Source organism: Squalius cephalus (genome assembly GCF_949319135.1).
Source record: "Squalius cephalus genome assembly, chromosome: 14".
Lineage (NCBI taxonomy): Eukaryota > Metazoa > Chordata > Actinopteri > Cypriniformes > Leuciscidae > Squalius > Squalius cephalus.
The window spans coordinates 5,734,421-5,756,743 of NC_137135.1; the positions used below are offsets into that span (position 1 = coordinate 5,734,421).

The window sequence follows — 22,323 nt, forward strand, 5'->3', positions numbered from 1 at the left end:
GATTATTTTTCTTACCCCATTGGCAGATAATTTAAGTAGATTGACATACATTATTATTATAATTTAATATTTTAAGAAATACCCAGTGTTTGAAAAATGTACCTAAAATGACGTTCCCAGAAGTCTCTGTGTGATGCATCATACTTAAATATTTTTATTTTATTTTATTGTTATTATTCTTAAAACAGTTATGTAAAGTGTTTTTTGTAACATGTTTTTACTTTATATTTATTACTGCATTACTGTAGTGTGATATATGTTTTGTGTTTGTGTAGGTAATATAATGTTTAATTTATAGCAGATTTTACTAGTTCAAGTAAGATGGCATATTAACATTCTATTAGTTAATGGACGTATTATGAGCTGTGAAATATACAATTCACCAAACTGCCATTACATAGTGCCTGAAACATTCTCATGCACAGAGTTTCTAGTAACCACAGCAGCCAGTTTCCAACAGTAAATTGAACAGGATTTTTGTTACAGTGTGCTACCCATTACGGCCATATACAATTAACAAAAGGATGAAGAAAAGAAGTGCTATTAAATCCCTAATGGTCATGACCCACATATAGGTTGATGGAGGCGTTCAGATGTGGCCCATTTGTGCTATTCTACATGCTCTTCCTGCTAGCAGCTTTTACTAAGCTTCTTAAAAGGCTGCCCTGAGGAATCAATGATAGCCTCTGGGAAGAGCCTCGCAAGGCCTTATCTCTGTTCATTTATCCAAAGAACTCCAGAGCACAACGTCTGCGCTGTCCTTAACATCAAATATATAAATATATAAAACACAAGCTCAACCTCTGTTGGGCTACCATCACAATATGCATGTACACACACACACACACACACACAATGCTGTCATTATGAAACTGTCTCCATCTCTCTTGTTCTCTATAGAGTAGCTTTAGTTTTCTTAGATTATTTTTCCTCTCTCTCTCTCTTTCAGATAGATGGAGCATGATGCATTTTTAGAGCCGTCTCTTCTAAGCATGAAACAACCAATAAGAGGCTCTCACTGCTACTGTGTGTAATATGCTGTCACACTGATTTAAGGTCTACTCTAGTGCTGCTCTTTGAGTTTTATGTGGTATAATGAGTGAACTAATTGAACTAAATGATGATGCAATCAATATTCTCTGTCCACAGCATACAGTTTCAATATTCTATGAATATTCTTTGTAAAAATATGAATATAAAATAATCCATATGTATTCCACAACCTTATAATAAAACCTTGAGGCATCACAGTGATTTTACCATAGTGAAGAGGTGTATAATACAAGTGCGTTTAACCCCCATAACCACTTGTTCTGTATGTTGCATTAATTCATAAAAAAACAGCAATCTGGTAGAAGAATACAAAGCTCAGTAAGTAGATTAAATTTGTAATTATTAATACATCACAATAAAATATTATTTTGCCAATGAATATTTCATTAAACTAACTCTATAGTTTCTAGCAGCTTGGTGCATTAATGTAGAAATTAATTTATATGTCTAATAACTGAAATTTTTAAGACACAAAGTTTATATAACATCAAGTTTCTATAAATTCTGACTAAGTTCCTATAAGGTAGTACAGCTTAAATACACTAACTTTTGAGGGAATTAGTTTCTTCACTTGTTGTTAGTGAAGAACGTCTCGGGTTACGACTGTAACCCTCGTTCCCTTTCGAGGGAACTCGTGCTGCGTCAAGAATCGACACATCGGGGAACGCCTTCAGCATGACGCGTCTGAAGCCTGTATGGAACTAGTCCAATCTCGATTGGTGTTGCATCATTACGTCACTCGTGACGTCGCATGTGACGGTGATGCGGAAGCTATAAAAGGATGCCGGATCACAACAGCATCAGCTTCTGATTGGTCGAAGCAAGTAGTTCTCAGGAGCGCAGGAAGTGTGGCCGAGGGACGCAGCGTCTCGTTCCCTTCTCAGGGAATGAGGGTTACAGTCGTAACCCGAGACGTTCCCTTTCGAGGGAACTCGCGCTGCATCCAGAATCGACACATTGGGGAACAAAATGCCCACTGCGCCACACTGAGAGGTACACACCCTGGTGTGAATAAATCTGGCACACCCAGGACGAGAGAACTTGTGAACCCGGTGTAGAGGGCAGATCCAGACTGTAATGTCTAATGAAGGTGTGTGGGGAGGCCCAGCCAGCGGCATCACAGACCTATTGAAGGGAAACTCCTGCTTGCAGGGCTTTAGAGGAAGCCACTCCTCTGGTTGAGTGGGCTTTTATCAGAAGAGCCGAGGGCAAGTTGCGCGTCTCGTAAGCTGAAGAAATAGCCTCTACTATCCACCTGCTGATAGTTTGCTTTGAAGCAGGGAAACCCTTCTTAGGTGAACCCTTCTTAGCACTGAAGCCACAGGGCAGTTAACTGGGTCCAACTGATGTTCTCTGCACCATAAGTTGAATACATTCCATTTTAATGCATACAGTTTCCTCATGGAGGGGGCTCTAAAGTTTAAGATGGTCTCAACAACCTCAGTTGAGAGACCAGCATTTACGAGTTGGTCCCCCTGAATGCGGCTGACTGTCGTTTCGCCTCCTGAAATCTCTCGACGACAGTGTTGACTGCATCGCCGAAGAGACCAGAAGGCGAAATCGGGGCATCGAGGAGGAACGCCCTGTCCTTCTCCCCAATGCCCAGCAAGTTCAGCCACAAGTGCCTCTCCGTTGCTACCAATGCTGCCTTGGCTGTCTCCTTGGTTGCACGGAGAGACAAGTTAGCCGCTCGACACAATTCTTTAATATCGTCGAGGGCGATTTCCCCGCTGTCATCCACCTCTTTGAGGAGCTTGGCCTGGTATGCCTGCAAAAGCCCCATGTATGCCGGCATGCATCAGCCCAACCTGCCGCCATATATGCTTTCCCTACCAAGGCTGATACGGCAGGGCTTGGAGGGAAGCACTGGAGCCCTCAGGGACGATGCAGCATCGGGCGAGAGATAAGATAAGAGAGATAAGACCACTGCCCTGGTCACAACCTCCAGCAGCTACTCGAAGGCAGGAGAATGGGGTGGTGAGTCCACACATTCTCCTGCCTCGATGCTCAAAATATCTACCTCCTCGGAGTCAGATAGTTTGAGCATCAGGTCCTCGTCACGAGCGGAAGAAGCCGCAGAGCGGGCTTCTGACCCGTGCGCGGGACCAATGGAGCTGGCTGCTGAATGCTGAGAAAGGGCAGAGGCCGTCTCAACATCATCTGCCAGCTCCATTTGCGATCCCCATGAATGCAGGCGCCATGCTGCCTCGACAGACGTGGGACCTGATCCACGGGGAGCGCGAGCCTGGCCTGATACATCGAACAGGCTCAGACGGGAGCGGAGCGTTCTCAGGAACATTTGATCACAGTTTGCACAGACAGCGCCCTCGAAGGCGCTGCCCGTGCATGCTCCACTCCCAGACAATGCAGAGCGAGCTGCGTGTCACCCTCGCTCAAATAGCGCGGGCAAGGGGACACACACTGCCTGAATTGCTTATCTCCTTGTCTTTTGCTCGCCATAATAATAGTGATTCAGTGCAAAATGATACAAACAACACCAAATAAGACGTACAGTTCACACAAAACGCTTGCTGAAGACCAGAAAGCTGATGCTGTTGTGATACACCATCCTTTTATAGCTTCCGCATCACCGTCACATGCAACGTCATGAGTGACGTAATGACGCAACACCAATCGAGATTGGACTAGTTCCATACAGGCTTCAGACGCGTCACGCTGAAGGCGTTCCCCAATGTGTCGATTCTCGATGCAGCGCGAGTTCCCTTGAAAGGGAACAAAAAGCCCATTTGCAACACCTTTAAACATGGCTCATCCAATCATATTGCAGACCAGATTCGCTGTGTGTGTGTGTGTGTGTAGTGGTTAAATGGATTGTAGTTGATCTGGGATCTGTATGGACCAGGCCCCACAAATTGATTCCTCTTTTGCATCTCCTTGCACTTGAACTGTCTCAAAATTAAGTCAAAATACCAGTCACTGCAAATATTTGTAAACACAGTCTTAAAGGGATGGTCCACCCCAAAAATTGGATAAAAAGAGATAATAATTAAAAAAAAAATGTATATATATATATATATATATATATATATATATATATATATATATATATACAGTGGGGAGAATAAGTATTTGATACACTGCCGATTTTGCAAGTTTTCCTACTTACAAAGCATGTAGAAGTCTGTAATTTTTATCATAGGTACACTTCAGCTGTGAGAGACGGAATCTAAAACAAGAATCCAGAAAATCACATTGTATGATTTTTAAATAATTAATTTGCATTTTATTGCATGACATAAGTATTTGATCACCTACCAACCAGTAAGAATTCCGGCTCTCACAGACCTGTTAGTTTTTCTTTAAGATGCCCTCCTATTCTCCACTCATTACCTGTATTAACTGCACCGGTTTGAACTCATTACCTGTATAAAAGCCACCTGTCCACACACTCAATCAAACAGACTCCAACCTCTCCACAATGGCCAAGACCAGAGAGCTGTGTAAGGACATCAGAGATAAAACTGTAGACCTGCACAAGGCTGGGATGGGCTACAGGACAATAGGCAAGCAGCTTGGTAAGAAGGCAACAACTGATGGCACAATTGAAAATGAAAATGAAAATAAGTTCAAGATGACGGTCAATCTCCCTCGGTCTGGGGCACCATGCAAGATCTCACCTCGTGGGGCATCAATAATCATGAGGAAGGTGAGGGATCAGCCCAGAACTACACGGCAGGACCTGGTCAATGACCTGAGGAGAGCTGGGACCATAGTCTCAAAGAAAACCATTAGTAACACACTACGCCATCATGAATTAAATTCCTGCAGCCTACGCAAGGTCCCCCTGCTCAAGCCAGCGCATGTCCAGGCCCGTCTGAAGTTTTCCAATGACCATCTGGATGATCCAGAGGAGGAATGGGAGAAGGTCATGTGGTCTGATGAGACAAAAATAGAGCTTTTTGGTCTAAACTCCACTCGCCTTGTTTGGAGGAAGAAGAAGGAGTACAACCCCAAGAACACCATCCCAACCGTGAAGCATGGAGGTGGAAACATCATTCTTTGGGGATACTTTTCTGCAAAGGGGACAAAGGGGACGACTGCACCATATTGAGGGGAGGATGGATGGGGCCATGTATCGAGATCTTGGCCAACAACCTCCTTCCCTCAGTAAGAGCATTGAAGATGGGTCGTGGCTGGGTCTTCCAGCATGACAACGACCCGAAACACACAGCCAGGGCAACTAAGGAGTGGCTCCGTAAGAAGCATCTCAAGGTCCTGAAGTGGCCTAGCCAGTCTCCAGACCTGAACCCAATAGAAAATCTTTGGAGGGAGCTGAAAGTCCGTATTGCTCAGCGACAGCCCCAAAACCTGAAGGATCTGGAGAAGCAGTGTGTGCAAAACTGGTCAAGAACTACAGGAAACGTATGATCTCTGTAATTGCAAACAAAGGTTTCTGTATCAAATATTAAGTTCTGCTTTTCTGATGTATCTAATACTTATGTCATGCAATAAAATGCAAATTAATTAATTAAAAATCATAGAATGTGACTTTTAGGTTCCGTCACTCACAGTTGAAGAGTACTATGATAAAAATTACAGACTTCTACATGCTTTGTAAGTGGGAAAACCTGCAAAATTGGCAGTGTATCAAATACTTGTTCTCCCCACTGTATATATATATATATATATATATATATATATATATATATATATATATATATATATATATATATACAGTACATGTCTTTCCTCTGCATCTCCTGTTGAGCACTAATTTGTCTTTGAATTAACAATTATTAAAGGCCTCCTGTACCTGTAGTCAATCATTTTATCCCTGAAAACTCATCTTTGTCACCAAAATTACATATTTAAATGTTTTTTCCTTCCTTTCCTTAAAATATCTTGAATGTAACTCGACACCCTTGCCTCATTTAGTATACGTGGTTCTATAAATATGCAAATGAGCCCCCTCTCACTCAGCTCAGAGATCCACTCATTGGCGATCACACGTTGATCTGATTGGTTACAAGGTAGTTTGTGATGTCAGAAACACCAGCGATTTCAAACCGTGTTTTTGAGACTGTCTTCGGTTCACTGCAGATTTAAGGAGAAAATACTCAGCAATGGTGTCGACTTGTGAATTTACACATGGTTTGTCTTAAAGCATATTAAAAACACCACATATACATATAAACAACATTAAAAACTTGATTTTCACCACACAGGGACATTTTAAATGCCTATTCAATTTCTGTCCTCTAATTGATTTGTTTCTCTGTAGCCTCACACTTTTGACACACCTTGCAACCTGCAGTCATGTCGGGCATTTGAACAAAAGCAGAACCTTCACATTTGTATAACTCTGCAAAATAGCTGATGCAAGGTCATTTGTCCTACTCTTTGGTAAATAGATCAGAAATAAGGAGCCTGGAATAAAGGCATCCTTGTCCTTTTGAGAAGTGCAGTGCTTTAGTCTGCTTTATGGGAGTATAAGAGATCTTTTGAGGCATGGTCAGAGGAATGCTGGCCGAGAACATTTAGATTCCATTCCTGTTGCTTTTTAGTGGCATCTCGCTTGCCAAGAGACTGATATGAAGTGGATATGTAGGCTTATCTTTTCAACAGGACTTTTCCCTTTTAGCCTTTAATCAAAACTGTTTCTACACACTCCTAGTTTATTCTAAAAGATTTGAATTGCCAAATTGTTTTGTTGCATCCAACAAATGCCTAAAGCTCCTTTAACAATCCTTTTCGTTGTAATAAGCCTGGACGGACCTGTCTGGTTGACAGAAAATCTCAGGGGTTTTGTAGAGGACACAAGGAGACATTTTGAAAGACATGTGTGCAAGATTTACTGCTCGACATTAAATCTTTGAAATGGCCATTAAGCGTGTGCATGCGAGTGTGCTTTATACAAATGCATTCGCGTGCAAGTTAAACCAAGAGAGCACCAGCAGTCCTTTCAAATGGCAAGGGCAGCTCACATCCTCACAGAGAGCCATTAAATTCAGCTCTGAATAAAAGCAAAAGGAATATGGAAGCTGAAATGATCTGTAAAATCAAGCCTATTATCTTTCTCTGCTATTTACGCTGATGTGTATGCATCACTGCTGGGCTGCTGTGAAAAAGAGGAACTTATCCATTTTAAAATAGTTTAAAAGTATATAGGAACTGAACTCGACTACAATAGGTTTTGCAAGAGAAATGGGCAGCATGTTGTCTATCAATATTTTGTACATTTTGAACACACAATTGTTGGACGCTTTTGTAGTGAAGATTATCCTTGCCATTTTCAAGTATTTCAAGCCTGTTCCTAACAATAGGCTTCATTTTCTGTTATGCAAAATTTTATTTATTTTTTTTGTTTTTTTTTTTGGGTGAAATGTGATCATTTCATGACACCCATAAAGCTATCAAATGAAAGGGCTCATTGTGTGTCTGGAATGTATACTGTTTATAAGTAAGGGATAATGTACATCCAGCCGGTTGTTCTCTCAGAATAAACCCCGACAGGGTGATGAGGACCCTGACGTGAGGCGGAGCCTGAAGAACAAGCGGCTGGATGTATATTATCCCGCTTATTACCACTGATGGGCAGTAATGCGTTAGATGTAACGCGTTACTGTAATCCGATTACTTTTTTTCAAGTAACGAGTAAAGTAAGGGATTACAATTGCAAAAACAGTAATTAGATTACTGTTACTTCCCCCGTAAGCAGGCTGCGTTACTGCGTTATACTGCGAGACTGTCTCATGACGTGAGCCGTGACTCGTGAGTGACAATAGGTGTGTTGGACATCGGCTGCGGCTGGATGCACCCGATCGGCGAGAGTAGCCGCGTGCAGGCGGGGAGGAGCTGCAAACGGAGACGTGAAGTCGGACACTTTCTGGTTCCCGTAGTGACCGCTCACGTGGTGTTTGCATACTTTACCACAGCTGAAGTGAAATAAATGCAATATTTGCCTAATAATGCACAGATGTTTCAGAGACATTTTCATTCAATACTTTATGTACTGCTTCATACAGCGTCTGTTTGAACAAGAATAAAGTTCAACATAAGCTACTATCAGTGGAGTCTACGTTTTTTAATCAGTTTTAATTTGATAAACATGACACAATATAACATCGCAACGACATGAAAAGAGTGTTTACTGTGATGAAAAACTGATTTGTGAGCTTTAGAGGAACTAAAGGTGTTCGAATAAACACAAAACACACATGATCGTTGTCATGCAGTGAATCTGGCCAATCATGGAACAGCTGTGTCGTCATCAGCCCTCGTGCAGCCGCTCTTGAGAAGCTGCGCTGGCTGAGTTCTCCGGCTACTCTCGAATCGCTCTCGCGGTACTTTGATGGTATACGTCACAGTCACGTGGTGTCGGCGCTGCATCAAGTCGGACAAAATTTCTAACCGGCATGCACTGCTTCAAGTCAGCCGCCGATCGGTCTGCGCAGCGCAGCATGAAGTCGAACAACCCTAATGACATGAGCGCCGCAAAGTCAGTGGTAAACACTATGGCAAGCAATCGCGTTCAAAAGTCTTTAAACGAAACGCGTGAATTTTGACGCGTCAACACGCACCGTTTGTCCGTGTTCAGACGTCATGTTTATTCATGAACGATGTCGTAATGGTAAACTGGTATGCACGCATGCAAACATCAGACGTTATATTTGTTCATGAGGGATAATGCATTGGTACGTTGTGAGTGATCAGTCTTATGTCATGATTTGTCATGCCTTTTTAAGTTGTTCGTTTAACGTTCTTTCTAAAGGTAGAAAAGTCAACAGCTCTTAGAATGGGTCTTTTATTTTAGCAAACTGCCCAAAAACCTTTTCAGACTGTGTGCAGCTGAACCAAGAAAAGCTTAGGATTGCATGGAGCTGATAAGCATGAATGGCAGAAGAAAAAGACTGCAATTAAAAAACAAAACAAGAGAAAATTATTTGCACACATCAGCTGTGGAATAATAGAAAAGAAATGCATGATCAACTAGATTAAGGCAAACTCCTGTCTTAATTTAAACCCTGTCCACCACCCCTAAAGGTTTCACAAAGTTATTCTTGCCACTGTAACTTATGGCTTCCTAAAGACAGGTTTATGGGTAAATAAATGAATAATAATAAAAAATATATACCAGGGCTCAACATTTAAGCCTTTTCATTTGTCCTTCGGTCGGTCATTACTTGCCTGAGTAAAAACATTTGTTTGAACAGGAAAAAAATGTGATTTTTTGTGTGTGTGTTGTAAATATAATTTATTCCGAATCAGTATTCTCATTAGTTCAGTCAGCTTTAACATATATAAATCGGCATATTTATGATATTTTAACCTTTATAAAGGGCATTTTTCCCTAATCGTTTGCTTCATCTTTCATTTAAAATTCTTAAATTTGATCAATAAATTAAAATTAGGACTGTCAAACGATTAATTGTGATTAATCGCATCCAAAATAAAAGTTTGTGTTTACATAATATATGTGTGTGTATGGACTATAATTATTTTCTATATATAAATACACACACATGCATATATATATTTAAGAAAAATGTGTTATTTATATATAAAATATTTATATATAATATAAATTATATATAATATAAATATATATACACAGTATATCCATGCAGATATTTCTTAAATATATACATGCATGTGTGTGTATTTATATATAGAAAATAATTATACACCGTACACACACATATATTATGTAAAAACAAACTTTTATTTTGGATGCGATTAATCGCGATTAATCGTTTGACAGCCCTAATTAAAATAGAAGAATAAGATGCTAAAGGGGTGTTACCATGCAATCAAATAAACTGCATTAAATAATGTAATGAGATTATTTAAAATATTTTTTTGAATATACAAATAAGAAATATTATTTGTGCATAGAAATATTTATAAACCACCAGTAGGAGGCGGCAGCCGACCATCTTAATGAGTGAGTCATTGATGCAATGTGCATAAAGTTCAAATACTGAAACTAATAAACAAGTTTTAAAAAAGAATGTTTCATTTGATTCAATTTTAGATGATGGAATATGCAGAAAGAATAGAATTAGGCTGAAAGGTCTATTGCTTTATAGCATAATCATTTCATGCATCATGTTTTTGAAAAGTAACTAGTAAAGTAACTAGTAAAGTAACTAATTACTTTTGAAAATAAGTAATCAGTAAAGTAACTGGATTACTTTCTTGGATAAGTAATCAGTAGGCCTAATCAGTAACTAATTACTTTTTCCAAGTAACTTGACCAACACTGCTTATTACACTGCTACTTTCCTCATAAGTTAATAATTAGATACGAAATATTGATCAGAGATCTGAGTTGACCTATTTTATTAGGTCTTTAAACGCAACGCTTCCGTGGAGAGCGCAGAAAGTTCAAACTAGACAGACATTTAAGCGATACGGCATACATTCATACCACTTATTACACAGCATTTCACCACATAAATAATTATGGAGATAAGAGATATTGATTTCAGATTAAACTGTTTTAAAATCGTTCCTTTTTGTATTTTATAATCCAACAGTGTACAAAACAATAGTCACAAAATGGCAGCAGCTGCGTTTGTATGAAACAAGACAGAGCGAGTCCATGATACTGGATGGCATAATTAAATAACTGTACACAAAATATTGATTTGACTGAGGTTTAATATTTTATTAGCTCACCATATTGCAAAACTTTCCTAGCAAGCGTATAGCGCTGCTGACTTCAGTAACCCAGATGAGCCTGTGTTTCTGTTCTCAGCGGTTGTTATCTGGGAATAACATTCTGCTGGATGACCAATCAGAATCAAGTATTCCACAGAGCCATCTAATAACATTAGTTAAATACATTAGTTAACATGAACTAATAATGACTTGCACTTCTACAGCATTTATTAATCTTTGTTAATGTTAATTTCAACATGTACTAATACATTATTAAAATCTTGTTAATATAAGTTAATGCACTGTGAACTAACATGAACTAACAATGAACGGCTGAATTAAAAAATACTGTAACAAATGTATTGCTCATGCTTAGTTCATGTTAGTTAATATATCAACTAATGTTAACTAATGAACCTTATTGTAAAGTGTTACCATATATATATATGTGTGTTTTTTTTTTTTTTTTCTCATCCATTAAGAGAGTTGATCAAGATGTGTCAGTCAGTTCAGATTCAGCAGGTAAACCACAGCAGTCATTGTTTGCTCTCGGTTCTCTAGCAGCTTGTGCAGTATTTTGCGTTCAGACACTTTAAGCTGAAGCACAGAGGCAGATGAATTACTGTCGTCAGAGTGACCTTCATCTGGGTGATGGCAATAGTCCAGTGTTTTTCAACCACGGAGGTCAGTAAAGGTGACTCGGCGAACAGATCACCTGATTTGATCTAACAGTGAAAGACTACGGCAGCAGGATTGATGCTATAGGGCTTTTCTTGTTTTCTGTTAGCATGACATCAAAGTGCTCCCATCATTCAGTGTATGGAAAATTGCAGTAACAATAAAGACAGGAAAACCCAGTAGCTACTAGCAATGATTTGTTGCAGTATAGCATATTCAAGATGTATTGATCATGAAGCTAAATCCCTTTGATCCTTATACATCAAACTGTGGGAAAGGTGGGTGATGGCGATTTTGCCAAATGGGACACTTTCCTGGCAAATAACCCATCCATAATCCCAACAAAAACCATCAACAACCCCTAAAACATTCATAAGGATGTGAATGTTCAAATCCTACCAATAACCTTAACATAAAATTGAATTAGATGATTAGCTGTTATTTCAGGACCAACATGTATGTTATATGCTCTATAATTGTTTTTTTGTTTTGTTTTTTTTTGGTCTAATTTTTCAATAAAAAAATATCTAAATATCTTTAAAATAGAATACCAAACTGCATAAGATATTAAAGGGATGGTTCACCCAAAAATCATTGCTCACCCTCAAGATGTTCCAAACATGTATGGATTTATTTCATTGACTTCCATATTATGAAACAAAAAATAATAATACTCTGGAAGTCAATGGGGTCCAAAAACGGTCTGGTTACCGACATTCTTCAAAATATCTTCCTTTATCTTCAGCAGAAGAAAGAAACTCATTTTTTCTAGGAAAGTTCATACTCTACTTGAAAACTCTAACCTGAAAACAAGTATTAATATCGTATGCATTTTTCATTTATTGTGAATTTATCTTGTTTAAAGCATGTTCAGATATATATATTTTTTACTAGAAAACAAAACAAAAAATAATGTTTAAAAACATGTTGTTATTATTACTATTATTTGCAGTTTAGGAATAAATGTGATGGCCCAAGTGCAGGCTAGAGCTAGAAGTTAGAAACAAATTGCTACAGTTGTTCTGGATTTATCTGGTCTGCATGAAAAAGACCAGCATATTTCTAACAACTTGTTTCTTTAACATTAAAGCAGACGTCACAAAGAGCTCAGATCTCGGCTGTGTCATTCAGAACAGATTTAAATCAGCGGCTGCTTCAAAAATACCAGTGTACGAGGCCAAAATACCAATAAAGACATTGGTAGAGAGAGGAAATTCAAAAGCAGGAGCGTGCATAATCCTTCAAGACACTAAATGCCAGAGCACATAAACAGGTTCTCTGCATAAAAACACAGGATAAACCAGCGTGAATGGCAGGGATACGGAATTAAGCTTTCTTTGGAGATACCATCCACTTCCAGGCTCACTTCCACCAATCACAATCACTTAAGTTGCAATGTATTGTCTCACAACGAAATAAGCCTAGCCCGAACCCAACTCTAACCCAAGCTGAAATATGCTCTTCCCTGATAGGCAATGGCAACAGCAAACCCTTTTAATGCGTCGCCTTTCCGGACAATTGCTTATTCACCAAATCACCATGACAACTCCAAGGCACATCTCTCTCTCTCTCTCTCTCTCTCTCTCTCTCTCTCTCTCTCTCTCTCTCTCTCTCTCTCTCTCTCTTTGCTTTGCAATTCAATGCAAATCATCATTCAAGTCTTTTAAACTACAGTTTTACAGTCTTAAAACTGTAAAGCCAATTAAGTCTGTCTTAAATGAAAATATGAGCACCACTAACACCAGCCAGTTTAACATGTCATTATTTAATAATGCAGTATTTTTGTTCTCATGAAGCAACCGAACAAAAAGCATTTGTTGAATGTGGGTAGCTGCTAGTAAATGATTTAGAAGTAGCCTACCCCATGGTGTGACACACTATAATTCATTTAAAACTATTTCAAACAACATGTTTCTCAAATTCTTCTATCATTTCTATACATGCAGTTTTTATGAGCTCATATTAGCTGAGGCTACATGGCATATTTGTACTTTTTAAAAATGTATTTGTCACACAGCAGGACCATTTGCTATTTTAATTAAATTTAAAAAGAAACCTAAAGGAAATGGAAACCAGTTACAGATACACTTTCCCTTATACAAATACGTAAATTGAATTAAAAGAAATATAGGTGGTTAAAAAAAGTTAATCTGCTACCCATTGGCATGTTGCATTTATATATTGGATGGAAACGCTTCTAAAAACCCTGGATTTTATTATTATTCAAACTGTCCATAATTTAACTGTAAAATATTGACATTAAATGTACAGTAGTCTCAAAGTCTGAAGACAAAACATGAATCCAATCATCAGCTCGTAATGGAATCCACGCGTAACATGAACGCGTCATGGAAGACGCTTAAAATAACACGCCATCTGTAGCGACGCGACAAACCTATTCAAATCACCGCAGCCGTCCAGACGCGTCTCTCGAGCTTGCGGATGGGATCCCGACGTCGACCAATCAAATACTTTTTTAGGCGAGCGGCAGGACGCGACGCGACGCGATGCAACTAGAACGCCGCTCTTTTTTTGGGGGGGGGGGGGGGGGGGGTTCTAGTTTTGTCGCGTCGCTCGCTTGCAGTGCAGATGGGGTGTAACAAGTGCAAGAGATCCTCATCCTCACCTCCTGTTACTTTTACCAGCATCGCAGCCTGTCTAGTTCACTTCAGCTGTTCTTCATCTACAGAACTGCACATCTCCACACCACAGACACAAGCAACACTCAAGTTCACCAAATTGTCAAGTGGCAATCCTGGCACAAGAGATCTAGTGAAAAGACATACAGCGGTGCGCACCGCCTTCTCAAGACTGTTCGTATGGTGACTAATAACTTATCCTCATAAACAACCATTATCCTCATAAACAACTCACCTGCTTTGGTGAAATATCAAATCCCCCATTCCTGGTATTCCTGTTCCCTCAAAAAAAAAGCCATGATACGTGTGTTTTATTGGTAATCCGTTGCAGTTGTGTTAAGATTTCCTCCCACTGCTCTTCATGCATTTCGTGTGACCTTTTCCAGCGAACGCATCCTTCATCCTTTACACTCCAGTCACATTCCTGTGTTTTTCTGCGTGTATGTTCCTGATGCTCTGGTCCTGCGTGTTCGTGAGCTCCCCACACGAGCTTCACGAGTGCGCGCTGCGCGGACACGCTTGAGTGTTCGGGAACGCCAGCACAGGCGCGGGTTACTAGGAAACCAGAAGCGCACACACACATGCAAGAGAGGGGGTGTGAGTAACCCTGCTTTCCAGGACATCTAGAGAGAGCTTTTTGCTATTGAATTATGTGAATTGCATTTCCACAATATAAAACCAATAAGGCAATATAAAAAACAGAATGGCAAAATAACACAAGCACTAAAGCAATCTGATTGGGACTAATTGATGTGTGCTTTATAGGGGAGCCCGGGGCCAGCTGTAACACTTTGAACAGGAAACATTTGTGAGGATTCTTTTTGAAAGGCAGTTTTTATATAGACCAGTTCTGATAGTGGGGGATGCAATCAAGCCAAATCTTTGTTTTGGGTAGGATAAATAATAATTAATGAACTTTAAAACAAATGTGACAACTTGCCCCAACCTCTTTTTATGAAAATACATTTGCACAAAAGACCGAGGTATAAAGCTTATGACAACTTGCCCATGTGACAGCTACCCCTAGATGCAGAAATATTAATATAAACCAGGGAAACAAAGAGCAATGACTATGCTGACAAGTGTCTTCACTGGCCACAATGTTGGCTTCACTATAATGGGGGGAAACTGCCATATACAGTGCTGGTCAGAATTATTTGCCCCCTTGGTAAATATGATCAAAGATGTAAAAAAAATAAATCTGCATTGTTTATCCTTTTGAAAAATCTAACCTTTAATTGAAGTAAAAGAATTGAAAGTGGGGGGGAAATCACATTATGAAATAAATGTTTTTTTCTCCAAAACACATTAGGAACAGCTATTTGCCCCCTTTTATTAAATACTTTTTGCAACCTCCTTTTTCCAAGATAACAGCTCTGAGTCTACTATAATTAGACTCAGAGAAAACTATAATTTTTGGTTGCAACAAGTATTTAATAAAAGGGGGCCGATAATTGTTCCTGATGTATTTAGGAGAAAAACATTTATTTCATAATGTGATTTTACATCCACTTTCAATTATTTTACTTCAATAAAAGGTTAGATTTTTGCATTTAAAAAAAAAAAAAAATATATATATCAAAAGGATAAACAATGCAGATTTATTTTTTACAGCCATATTTGATCATATTTACCAAGGGGGCAAATAATTCTGACCAGCACTGTAGCTATTTTTAATATTATCTCATAATTTGGCAGCAGGAATATTAGGCTGCTGTCACTTTAAGACCTGACGCACGGATCTGTTACACGTGTGTTTTCTTTATCAACTGTTTACATTCACTTAAAACAGAACTGACTGTGTTTACGTGAATACTCACCAAGACCGGCATTTTGACATTATTTTGTGTGTACTTGACTGTTTAAGTGCAATAAACAGTGAAAAAGAACTCAATTTATTACTGAGAGGTGGCTTTATGTGCTGCAATTTGGGTGTGAGCAAAAAAGCTGTGGGAATGAGTAAAATGATGCTCAATACACAATCTCACACCAAAATTCAATCCTTGTAACAGCAACAATATTCATCTGGAGCAAATGAATGTGAGGGGTGGAGAGGAGAGGAGGGGTTGTGTGTCACTCGCTGTCGGAGAGAAAGAGAAGCTGGGATCGTGTAATCTATTCTGCGTATTGAGTAATGGAAGCATTTCAGATATTTCAGTATCGAAATGTATCAAAAAATCTATACTTTTGAGAACACTACATTGCACTTAGTTTATTATTTGAGATGCCTTTTTACAAGACTACAGTTGAAAAATGTACATATTGTAAAATTCATCCCGCCAAAATGGCTAGTAGTGACTGCGTTACACGCCACTGCTGAAATACACGGGTCGACGGGTGTTAATGTCAAGCCCTGATGACAAATAACTCTTTCTTGATAAGTTGCTATTCAAGAGAATGCAGTTACATCCAGACCGCTTCATTTCACTCCTCTTCTATATTTACTGCAAATGCTTTATGTTTTTTGTAGGGAGCATCCTAGAATTCTCATTTCAGGACACATTTGATTGGTCGGATGCAGCAATGTGTTCAGCGTTATAATTCCGATCAGTCGCTGTCGACTCGGTGACTGGGCAACCGGAACGCTGAGATTAAAGTCATTTGGATCTGAATGGCTGCTATAGTTTCCTGGATAAAACAGTAATTTAATCATTGAATGAGAATGCTAGCGCAGGCCATGTGTGCAAACACAATATCTCAAAGGGAACGGAGATTGAGAATTCTCAGTGTGTGAGCTTTAATTGCCAAAGTGGAGCTTTTCCGGCCTTTATGTTTCACTCCGAAATGACTGAAGCCACTTATGGTGTGTGTTTGTTCAAGTCAGTCATCGGAGAGCTATTATGCTTATTTCTGCATATTTTGTTGTGTTATTTGTGCTCTACTTTAGTACCTCATGTGATTTCAAGCCTTCTGTCTCCGTGAGGCTCTGCGGGGGTTTGAAAAGAAGGTGTGCCAAAGGTGACGCCAAGGGATTTTCCTCTTTCAAAAGCTGCACAAAGCGACAATAAAGCAATTCATTACAGCACACACATCCCAATGAAGCAGCGTTTTACTCTGTGGTGCGTTTCACAGAGGTTCTGCGTATCAAAACACAACCGGATCCTCAGCTCTCTCTTCTTCTAAAAAGAGGAATTAGAGCATTGGATCCCTGGTGCTTTTCTTCCTTCTCCCCCTTTCCGAGTATGTTTAATGACAGCTGGGAATTCGCTTCGACCCAGCCCCTTTACAGAGAGAGCTAATTAGCAGGTTTCCTCCTGTCTGTGGAGCCACCAGATGGATTCCCAGAATGCAACCTGCCAATGTCAGTGAGCAGGTCTTCGCAGGTGGATCCAGTAGACTGGGACTGCCTCAAAATTGACTTCTGTGCTGCCCACCACAATCCAGCTAACAATTTCCATGTTGCCCAGTCCTGAACTGTGAGGTCAGAGATTTATTCTACAGCTTATCATTGTTTTACAAGCAATTAGGAGGGTGTAAAGTCATTACATGCATATTTAATGAATTTCTAATAGTCTTGGAAGCAGATTTCAGGGGTGTCACATTTTGTCAACCTTTTCTAAACCCCTCGAACCAACCCTCGGACCTAGGGTGGGTGATTTTCAGAGAGGCTGGCAATAGTGAGCTAGTTTTGAAAGCATAAGATCCATTGGTGGAAAGTAACTATTACAAATACTTTCGTTACAGTACTTGAGTAGGTTTTTCGATTTTTTTCTACTTTCTTGAGTATAATTAAATTGTGGTACTTTTACTTTTACTTGAGTTGAATGAAAATAAAGTATTCAACTTCTCTACATTTATTTTTCACCAAAAGTACAAAGTACTTTGACAAAGGTGCCGACGGACGGAGCAACAGTGCAAGCTGACATTTGACAGACACTACTGCGGTGGAGCCCTGCGCTTCAGCCGATCACAGACAGATCTGAAGCGCTTCAGCCAATAACAGACAGGTCTGAAGCGCTTCAGCCAATCACAGACAGATCTGAAGCGCTTCAGCCAATCACAGACAGATCTGAAGCGCTTCAGCCAATAACAGACAGGTCTGAAGCGCTTCAGCCAATAACAGACAGATCTGAAGCGCTTCAGCCAATCACAGACAGATCTGAAGCGCTTCAGCCAATAACAGACAGGTCTGAAGCGCTTCAGCCAATAACAGACAGATCTGAAGCAGTTCAGCCAATCACAGACAGATCTGAATCGCTTAAGCCAACAACAGACAGGTCTGACTTTGGTTGCAAAACCAATCAAAACTTCCAGTACAGCTGTGGGACAGGGCGTTCAAACCGAGCTTTGACATTCAATCACTGGCGCTTGTGTTTTGAATCAGTATCGCTAACATTTCAATATTTCAGTGAATGTAAGTGAGCTATGCTCATATTTTAAATTTTAATTATGGCAACTCCTGAAATGGGTCATCCCATTGATAATACCAGAGCACTGAGCAGCTGAAGTAAATAAAAAACTCGGCTCATAACATGGACACCGTTATTGCATGGACGGAGCAAGAACAATGTAAGTGTCTTAAAACATGGACACAGTTCAATTGAATGGTAAAGCTCGCCCTCTTTAACAATACAGTTAAACTAAATTTACGAAGCAAACTTTGTACAAAGCTGAAAAAACCTCAACAACAGTGAAATAAGATTGCATGATTTATCTGTCAATAAGATGCATGTAAAAGTGTAGTTTGTTAGCTACAATAGATATAGTGGGCTCCCAGCACATTTTCGGTTGAACGGAAAAAAAAGAGCGCTTAATTTAACATGTTAACCAAACATTCAAATGATCTTACCCGGACTTGCTTTTCAAAATTAGTAATAAAACAATCTCTCTTGTAAACTCTGATTGTATTCGTCTGAAAGAAGAAAGTCATATACACCTAGGATGACTTGAGGGTGAGTAAATCATGGGCTAGTTTTTGGGTGAACTATCCCTTTAAAGACATACATCATTCTTATGAAAATACCTGAGATAGCTTGATGAACACAGATATATTATTGCTATCATGTGTTTGTTTTCATGTTTCATCAGTCAAAGCGTCTATATTTGCATGTTATTATATCCATATAAGATATTTCCTGAAACATCATAAGTTTAATGCTTCTATGAATCTCACTTGTGTACTTTCTGCACGAGTTATGTATCAGTGTGTACTGGGCTTCCAGTATGAATGAAACAGATGACATGAGAGTGTTTAGCGCTCCATATCGCTATCATCTCCCCATTTTGGGTAACAATAGAAAAATAATACTAAAGTATTTTGTAATGTAGTTACTTGAGTAGTTTTTAAGCAAACTACTTATTTACTCTACTTGAGTCATATTATTTTTCAGTACTTCTACTTGTACTCAAGTAAATTATTACTTAAAGGAGTCATAACCTAGTCTTAATTTGGATACCTACTGCTGTATTATAGTCTTTCATGCCCTTCTAAAAAATAAAAGTGGAAAAAAAAATAAAAACAGAGCTCCTAAAACCTTTATTTCTGAAGGCATTATTGTCTCGCGAGATCTGATGCGATGTTTTGGCTGTCGGCTGTCGAGTCCATTCCCCGTGTTTACCTTGAAGCTAACGTTACATACAATAGCCGCATTAGCAGTTATCTGCTGTTTGTTACACACAGTAGAGCAATAAAAACAGTCTTACCGTTTCAATTTCAGGCAAGTCCCGGATGGTTGGAATGGCACCTTTTTTCAAACAGAGCTTCGTGGCCAACTTCGCCTGATATTGGCCCAAATTTGTGAATGATTCCGGCGTAAAATGTTTAGCGCAGACACCGAACAATAAGCCAGTTGAAAGTGTTGCTGGGACAGCGTCATTAAAAATGAATTTTATCCACTGGTCCCTGATAGTTTGGTCCGTTTTTGGTATAGAAAACACATTTGCATGTTGTTTCTGGCAGTCAACCACAGAGCAACTCACGTGTGCACTCGGTTTCTCCATCTTTCGCGACTGAACTGAATATGAGGGGGAGAGGGGAAGGGCGGGCTTCCTGCTGCGGTGTCCATATATGGTATATCCTGCCCCGTCTTGACGTCAAGACGGGGCTGAAATCAAAATCTCGTATTTGAGTGCGCGTGCACGTGGGCTATTTTACAAACCCTGAGGTAAACAAACGCTTCACTTTTAAATATCGGCTTCCCGGCCAGTGTATAATCATTATGCAATCATAACATACATTGATTCTCGTGGAAAAGTGAAATTTGCAGGTTATGACTCCTTTAAGTAGCAATACTTTTACAATTTGTTAGTACTCTTTCCACCACTGATAAGATCCCACGCTCCCTTCAGAGTGTCTCCAAAGCCACGCCTCCTTCAAAACACATGAACACACACAGACAGAGTCTGCAAAGCATCAAGAGAGACGGCGTTAAATTACCTCATGTCTCAAAGCACATAACATTACAATAATAATGGACACAATGAACATAATAGTCACCAAAATTACATATTTAAACGTTTTTTCCTTGAAAAAAAAATTGTCATGCCTTAAAATATATTGAATGTAACTCGACACCCTTGTCTCATTTAGTATACGCGGTTCCATGAATATGCAAATGATTCCCGCCTCCACTCACTCACAGGGGCTCATAGATCCACTCGTTGTCGATCACACGTTGATCTGATTGGTTACAAGGTAGTTTGTGACGTCAGAAACACCAGCGATTTCAAAGCGTGTTTTTGAGACTGTCTTCGGTTCACTGCAGTTTTAAGGAGAAAATACTCAGCAATGCTGTCGACTTATGAATTTGCACATGGTTTGTCTTAAAGCACATTAAAAACACCACATAGACATATAGAGAAGAAATAAAATTTATTCCGCAAGTACTCACAGAATGCAGGGACCCCTCGTATAGAAACACACCTGTATTTGAGTGTTAAAATCATTTAATTTAATATAATGTGTGGTAGGCCCCTATTTGTGATGCAAGTATCACTATTGCTCATACTAAGGGCACAAAGGCAAATGTTCCTCACCTAGAATCATGAACCACCAACCATTGCATGCTAATAATTTCACGTCATTTAATACTGTATATATTTTTTCAAACATATAGCATCACTGGCAGCAATCCACACACACACCATTGTGGGGGTGAGAGTTGCATGTGAAGACACCACTCACACTTTTCTTCAGATGTAAAAATCTAGTTTGTATTCAAATGATAGACATTCAGCCATTGCTGTTTACTCAGTGAAACCCTTATCAAAGTGCAGTAAGACCAGCATCCTCAGAAAAACTGCAGCATACACTTCTGCGGAGAGCAGATCGCTTTCACCCTGAGAACTGAGCATTTAGAGCTGTTTTGAAGGTTAATGTACAGAGCCAGGCATGCAAAGTCACTGCAGCACAATGGGACGTGCAAAAGACCCCAGACTGACCTGGGCTGAACGCAGACGGTAAAATATTGTTCCTGTAGCTCAACTTGCCACATGCATATATGTAAGTGTCACAGTCATGTTCAGTTTGTTTTGGTTTTCATTCATCACATGTGTCTCCATTTGTTCTATTTTCCCGCCACAATCTGTCACCATGGACGCTAACACCATTCATCACAGCTGTTTGTCTTTAAGTTAATTATCACCGTTCTGTTCATTGTCGGTTGTTGTTTGTGTTAAGACACACTGTCTCGCATTTTGGCTTGTTAAATCTCGCTCGTAATCAATTCTATGTTATTTCATCTTCATCATCATTGGTTCCAGCGTTACAGTAAGAGAGAAGTAAAGCTATTATTGGTTACTAGGTGGTTTAAAACAAATATTTTTTTGCAAAACAGTTTGCTTTAGTCAGTATATCATATCATCTAATGTTGTCATGTCATTAATTTTTAAATATAAGCACAAATGATATGTAGTTGGGCCGGATTAACCATTAGGGCAACTGGGCACTTGCCCAGGGGCACATGGCATCTAAGGGGCCCTGACAGGTAGGAGGAAATACACAGAAATTTTATAAAGTTATCAAACTCTTTACAGTCTTCACTGCATAAACTGCATCTACGCGGGTTCACGCAGACTTTCCTCCCTCCCCGCTGAACGCCAGCGATTACTAATTTGTGAAATGCTTGTCTAAGAAAATGATTCATAAAACGTATAAATATCAGTTGAGCCTATGTTTACTTTCGTCACTGACACAGACGAAAATGAAAAGACTAATTTCAGCTTTAGGAGGGGAAGAAATAGTCCAGGATAAGAAGACTGAGAGAAAAAGAAATATGAAGATGAGGAGAGAGCAGGTATTGACAAATAATCTAATGACAAGGTTTTAAAGATAGCCTATTTCTTATAAATTTTTGGCCTTCAAAAGTCCTAAATTGCACATATGTAGATC

General features: G+C 39.4%; 1 protein-coding gene across 3 annotated transcripts in view; it reads right to left on the reverse strand.

Moving 5' to 3' along the window:
* nlgn3a (neuroligin 3a) overlaps window positions 1-14,543 on the reverse strand; it is a 202,478-nt gene extending 187,935 nt beyond the window's left edge. Inside the window, exon 1 of one of the 3 annotated variants that reach the window (XM_079891895.1) lies at window positions 14,230-14,543. The gene's annotated coding sequence lies outside the window, so the exon portion shown is untranslated. Of the gene's footprint in view, window positions 1-13,981; window positions 14,208-14,229 lie in introns of those variants that run through there. The other 2 variants (XM_079891893.1, XM_079891894.1) reach the window with 2 other exon arrangements.
* Between the last annotated feature and the right edge of the window lie 7,780 nt (window positions 14,544-22,323).